The sequence below is a fragment of the Oncorhynchus masou genome, chromosome 12, assembly GCF_036934945.1.
Source record: "Oncorhynchus masou masou isolate Uvic2021 chromosome 12, UVic_Omas_1.1, whole genome shotgun sequence".
Classification (NCBI taxonomy): domain Eukaryota; kingdom Metazoa; phylum Chordata; class Actinopteri; order Salmoniformes; family Salmonidae; genus Oncorhynchus; species Oncorhynchus masou.
This window is the reverse complement of record NC_088223.1, coordinates 95,993,382-95,999,381: the sequence shown is the minus strand read 5'-3', so window position 1 is coordinate 95,999,381 and position 6,000 is coordinate 95,993,382. Positions and strand designations below refer to the sequence as shown.

At 42.1% G+C, this 6,000-nt stretch overlaps 1 protein-coding gene across 1 annotated transcript in view; it reads left to right on the top strand.

Annotated features, from left to right (window-relative positions):
- Window positions 1-5,473: 5,473 nt before the first annotated feature.
- Window positions 5,474-6,000, top strand: part of LOC135551104 (lysosomal proton-coupled steroid conjugate and bile acid symporter SLC46A3-like) — a 33,388-nt gene continuing 32,861 nt past the window's right edge. Inside the window, exon 1 of the mRNA XM_064982524.1 lies at window positions 5,474-5,557. The gene's annotated coding sequence lies outside the window, so the exon portion shown is untranslated. The remainder of the gene's footprint in view (window positions 5,558-6,000) is intronic.

Here is a 6,000-nt window from a genome sequence, read left to right as displayed (position 1 = left end):
TGGGGCTTCAGCTGGGGCTTTGGTGGGGGTGCAGGGAGACACACCCTCTGTGCGAGCTGGGGGGGCAGAGCAGCCCGGAGCCGGAAAAGCCTGCTTGGGTGGCCGAAATGACAAAACTCATTCGGGCTGTGTCGCTACAGGCGGCACGAAACACAAGCCCTGGTCCCAGGGTCTGCTGGGGTTGTGGCCAGCCAGGCCATCTGTGCCGAGATTGCCCCATGTCCCCCAGAGCTCAGGGAAACGGCTCGGGGTCCGCATAGACCGGGTAGTGCGGACCCCTGGCTTTCTATCCCAACCACCATCATCTTCAGGAGGAGCCCACCGGCACAGACGGGGAAGCAAGGCTCCACTTCCCCCAGAAGCAGACGAGGGCAAGCGGATGGAGCCTGTTGTTGTGGTGGGCCGGACCTGTGTTGGGGACTTTTGTCATGTCCCTGTCACTGTGGAGGGGGTGCCCTGCTCCGCCCTGGTGGACACTGGGTCCACAGTAACCCTGGTGAGGCCAGATATTGTGCCAGGTCGGACTCAGTGTGAGCCTACAACTGTGCAGCTCCGCACAGTCACAGGTGAGCTGGCACCCATGAAAGGGAAGGGAATAATGACTGACAGTAGGGGGCAGGACTTCCTGTGTGGGTGGCGGCTGTGCAGGACCCTTGTATCCTGGGGTTGGACTTTCTTAGGAGCACAGGCTGCCAGTTAGACCTAAATAGGGGCACACTGAGCTTCCAGGGAGGGAAAAACTCAAGCCTCTGTCTGGACAATTGTTCATTTATGATCTAGTCAGGTCATTACAATATCATATATACTTTTTATTTTATGTACATTTTTTTTCTTGTTCTTAAAAAAAATATATATATTAAAAATGAGATCATTAACTATCAGCTCTTGGAATATCCAGGTCCTAAACTCTTCACATTTTGGTTATAAAACAACAAATCCAGAATGGATTAAAAACATCATGGGACAGGACATTCTAACTCTACTGGAAACATGGTGTCGGAGACATAGATACTCAGTGTCCCTCAGGCTATAGAGAAAGTTTTCTCTCATCAATCAAACATTCAACATATTAAAACAGGGACTCGAGTGGAATCATTTCGCATAAAGCAGGACTGGATGAAAAGGTACAGTCTATTGTGACAATGCAGCTTCCTTCCGATTCAGCATATTATGATGATCAGGTTTTTATTTTTATAAATATTTTTTACAATCTCCAGACAGAAATCCTTCAATTTCAGGCAGAGGGTAAAGTGCACAAACAGGTTCTGAGCCTGACTACACTGATGCGGGAGGTAACCACCACATACTTGGACACCCCTTCTTGTACAGTAGCCCTATTATAAATAATAGAAACAGTCCTGACCAAATACAGAACAAGAATGGAAAGGAGTTAGTACATCTCTGTCAAGCCTTGGCCTGTACATGCTTAATGATAGAATCAGAGGGGACTCTTTACATTTACATTTACATCGGTTTACTTACTGCTCAGCTCTTGGGACAAGTGTAGTCGATTATGCCATCACGGACATTGACACCCCCTCCATTAGTGAATTCACTGTCAGACCACAGACACCATTGTCAGATCAATGAGTTTCGGAAGAAATTACCCGGCAATGTTCATTCAACAAAACAGACCAATAAACTCTACAACATGAACCAATCGTACAGATGGGCTCCAAACAGTGCAGAGAAATTCAATGAAACATTAAACTCAAATGAAATGATGAACTCTATACAGTGTTTCAATAGCTCACAATACCAAAACAATAAAGATGGAGTCAATTCAGCTCCTAGAAACATCAACTGCATATTCCAAAAAGCAGCATCAAAAGCAAATCTGAGAAAACCAGAGAAATGCAACAAACAAAAAATGCAACTGAAACACCGAAGACAAAATGTTTATTTTACCTTTATTTTACTAGGCAAGTCAGTTAAGAACAAATTCTTATTTTCAATGACGGCCTAGGAACAGTGGGTTAACTGCCTGTTCAGGGGCAGAATGACAGATTTGTACCTTGTCAGCTCGGGGATTTGAACTTGCAACCTTTTGGTTACTAGTCCAACGCTCTAACCACTAGGCTAACACGAGTAGCAAATCAACCCAGAGCTACAATAAGAATACTTTGAAACTCGGAAACAGTAGAAACAACCTTTAACGCAATAAGTTGAATTATACCAAAAAGACATTTGCTGAAATTGAAAACCGCAATTGAACAAAATCTGATCTGAGACAGGTGGAACAATTTAAGCACGACAAAGCCACAAGAATTAGCCATGCAAGATGAAGGAATTTCCAAGCTTTAAAATTTTCAGAAAATTATGTCATGGCTTTAGAAGCTTCTGATAGGCTAATTGACATGTTTTGCGTCAATTGGATGTGTACCTGTGGATGTATTTCAATGTCCACTTTCAAACTCAGTGTCTATTTGCTTGACGTCATGGGAAAATCAAAAGAAATCAGCCAAGACCTCAGAAAAAAATGTGTAGACCTCCACAAGTCTGTTTCATCCCTGGGAGCAATTTCCAAACTCCTGAAGGTACCACATTCTGTACAAACAATAGTACACAAGTATAAACACCATGGGACCACGCGACCAATTAGTGAACAGAGTAAAGACTACAACCCTGTCAGAAGTCAACCCAGACTACAACCCTGTCAGTAATCAACCACTACACTCTAAAGTTAAGGTTCCTGCAGTATCCTTTAGGGGTTCTTCACATTGAAACTATGAAGGAACCCCTATAAGTCCTTTGAAGAACCCCTTATAATGGTTCCTCATAGAACCTTTTGTGGTTCATTTTTTAAATCTGTCACTCCATTATAGAATATATCTTAATAAAAACATTGGCAATATTGATTTAACTAATGAATTGTTTATATGGTGGCACAACACATGTGCATTCGTATTTACAAAACACTTTACATAAATGCAACATTTCCGCTGACGCGTCAGACCATAATAAATAATACATTTATTTTGTATAGTGCTTTTCATTACTTTCTTTGAAGAACCTTTTAGCGAACAGTTAAGACTACATCAACCCCTAGTACAGACCATTAGCGAACAGTTAAGACTACATCAACCCCTAGTCCAGACCATTAGCGAACAGAGTTAAGACTACATCAACCCCTAGTCCAGACCATTAGCGAACAGAGTGAAGACTACATCAACCCCTAGTCCAGACCATTAGCGAACAGTTAAGACTACATCAACCCCTAGTCCAGACCATTAGTGAACAGAGTTAAGAACCCTGTCAGAAATCAACCCCTAGTCCAGACCATTAGCGAACAGAGTTAAGACTACATCAACCCCTAGTCCAGACCATTAACGAACAGAGTTAAGACTACATCAACCCCTAGTCCAGACCATTAGTGAACAGTTAAGACTACATCAACCCCTAGTCCAGACCATTAGTGAACAGAGTTAAGACTACATCAACCCCTAGTCCAGGCCATTAGCGAACAGTTAAGACTACATCAACCCCTAGTCCAGACCATTAGCGAACAGTTAAGACTAAATCAACCCCTAGTCCAGACCATTAGCGAACAGAGTTAAGAACCCTGTCAGAAATCAACCCCTAGTCCAGACCATTAGCGAACAGAGTTAAGAACCCTGTCAGAAATCAACCCCTAGTCCAGACCATTAGCGAACAGAGTTAAGAACCCTGTCAGAAATCAACCCCTAGTCCAGACCATTAACGAACAGAGTTAAGACTACATCAACCCCTAGTCCAGACCATTAGCGAACAGAGTTAAGACTACATCAACCCCTAGTCCAGACCATTAGTGAACAGAGTTAAGACTACAACCAGTTCAGAAATCAACCCCTAGGCTTTCATGGAGCTTCCACTATATTGTTACCACCCCTCGTTCATTCAGAACTGCAGATACAAAGGGCTGGTTTCCAGGGCACAGATTAAAACTGATCCTGGACTAAACAGCATGTTTTGATTGGGTGTTTTAGTCCAAGCCAGGACTAGTTTGAACTAATCTGTGTCCGTGAAACAGGCCCCAAAGGACTAGGAGTTGTTTTGGGACCAAGTTTTATTTCTGACTGAGGAACTATAGGTCTGTAGAAACCAGACAGAGAAACAGAGAAAGAAAAGAAAGCCCCTTTACCACAACTCAGCATCTGTCCCTTTCAACGGATACATAAGATCTGTCCTAATGGTCCCTGTCAGAGGACACAGAGAGATAGTCACTTTTGAAACTTTGTGTGTGGTGTTTACTGTTCCATTTCTGATTGTTTATATCACTTGCTATGGCAATGTAAATACAGTATATGTTTCACATGCCAATAAAGCCCCTTTGAATTGGACCTCTGATCTGGAGGACTCACTAAACACAATTGCTTCGTTAGTAAATTATGTTTGAGGGTTGTGTTTCCCTGGTTACCCAAATTAGTATTATTTAAATGGTGCCATCTGATTTGCTTAATGTAAGGAATTTGAACTTATGTATACTTTTGATACTTATGTATATTTTATCCATTACATTAACTTTTGATACTTATATATATATATATATATTAAATACTTGTATAATTTTACTGACTTTCACTTTTACTTGAGTCATTTTTCTATTAAGGCATCTTTACTTTTACTCAAGTATTAAAATTGAGTACCTTTTCCACCACTGACAACATCTTACCAATTATTTCGAAAACACACTAACGGTATGTTGAATAACAGCTTGTCAGGAAAACGTAACGGCTTGGATGATACAGGATGACAGGAGCAACATTTTATGTATTTTACTAGACAAGTCAGTGAAGAACAAATGATGATTTCCAGTGACTGCCTACCTGGGAACAGAAGGACAGAGTTGCAGCCCCGACTAACTAACCTGGCGCGGTGGGAATTCAAACCGGAGCTATTTCCCCGTATTTATCCATCGTTTTAAATGGTACACCGTAGACAAATGACATTTGCTGCCGGGTTTTTCGCCTCGGTCCTCAATAATAATAACGACGTCTCCTGCCACCGCCCGCGGTACGTTCCAACGTGACGTGACGACACACCTTCTCTTACGTTAACCATAAATCATATTTACATAAAGTTATGGATAATTAGAATAAAGGAAAGTGAGTTAACTGACGGAGAAAAAGTGAATACAGCAACACTAAGATAAACAAATTCCGGGAGGAGATTCCATACAGGTAAATTAGTTCCCTTTGAACGTCATATTTTGGTTAAACAATTCGGATTTAATACTAATAAAATAATACAAAAATAAAATGAGATGTCTGAGGTAACCTATGTGGAGGAAACCAGAAAAAGGGAAAAGTCTGCCAGTGACTGTCTCTAAATGTTCTGCTGGATGGAAAACAACCCTCACTGTGCCTTCTTATAACTGACAGGACGCTCCGCTGGGCGTTATCCAATCACAGGGCAGAAGGGGCCGAACACAGGAAATTAAACCTTTCATAAGTGATGGGCCTGCGGTAAAAGTACATGAAACTCTCAACAGATGTCCGCGGAAATGGTCTGAACATCCAGGACGAGTGGCAAAGGCGTTTCATGATACTTACTCTGAACCAAATGACAAACTAAAAAGGTGAGAAATTTACTTTTTTTTTTGTTGCATGTTCTTTATCCTATGAACTTGGTCAGTCAGTAAGCAAAGTGTTGGCATGGTTACACTTTGCTCACCTTTTTATAGTAGCAGTCTCATCAGTGTCAGCAAATCTTGACACATCGTAACTGAACGGTATTGACATGCTGAGCGGTCTGTTCAGACGACTAGCACCCATGCTCACCCCACAAGACTCCAGAGATCTCTTTACGGTCCCTAGTCCAGAACAGAGTCCGGGAAACGCACAGTTCTACACAGAGACATGGCGCTCTATTCCACATCAGGTAACTCATGCAATAAGTAAAATCACATTTGGGGGGGGGAGGGATAAAACTACACTTTATGGAACAATGCAGACTGTTTAGAGACAGACACTCGCACACGTACTCTACACACGTGTAAATGTTCATATTGTTGTATAGTGG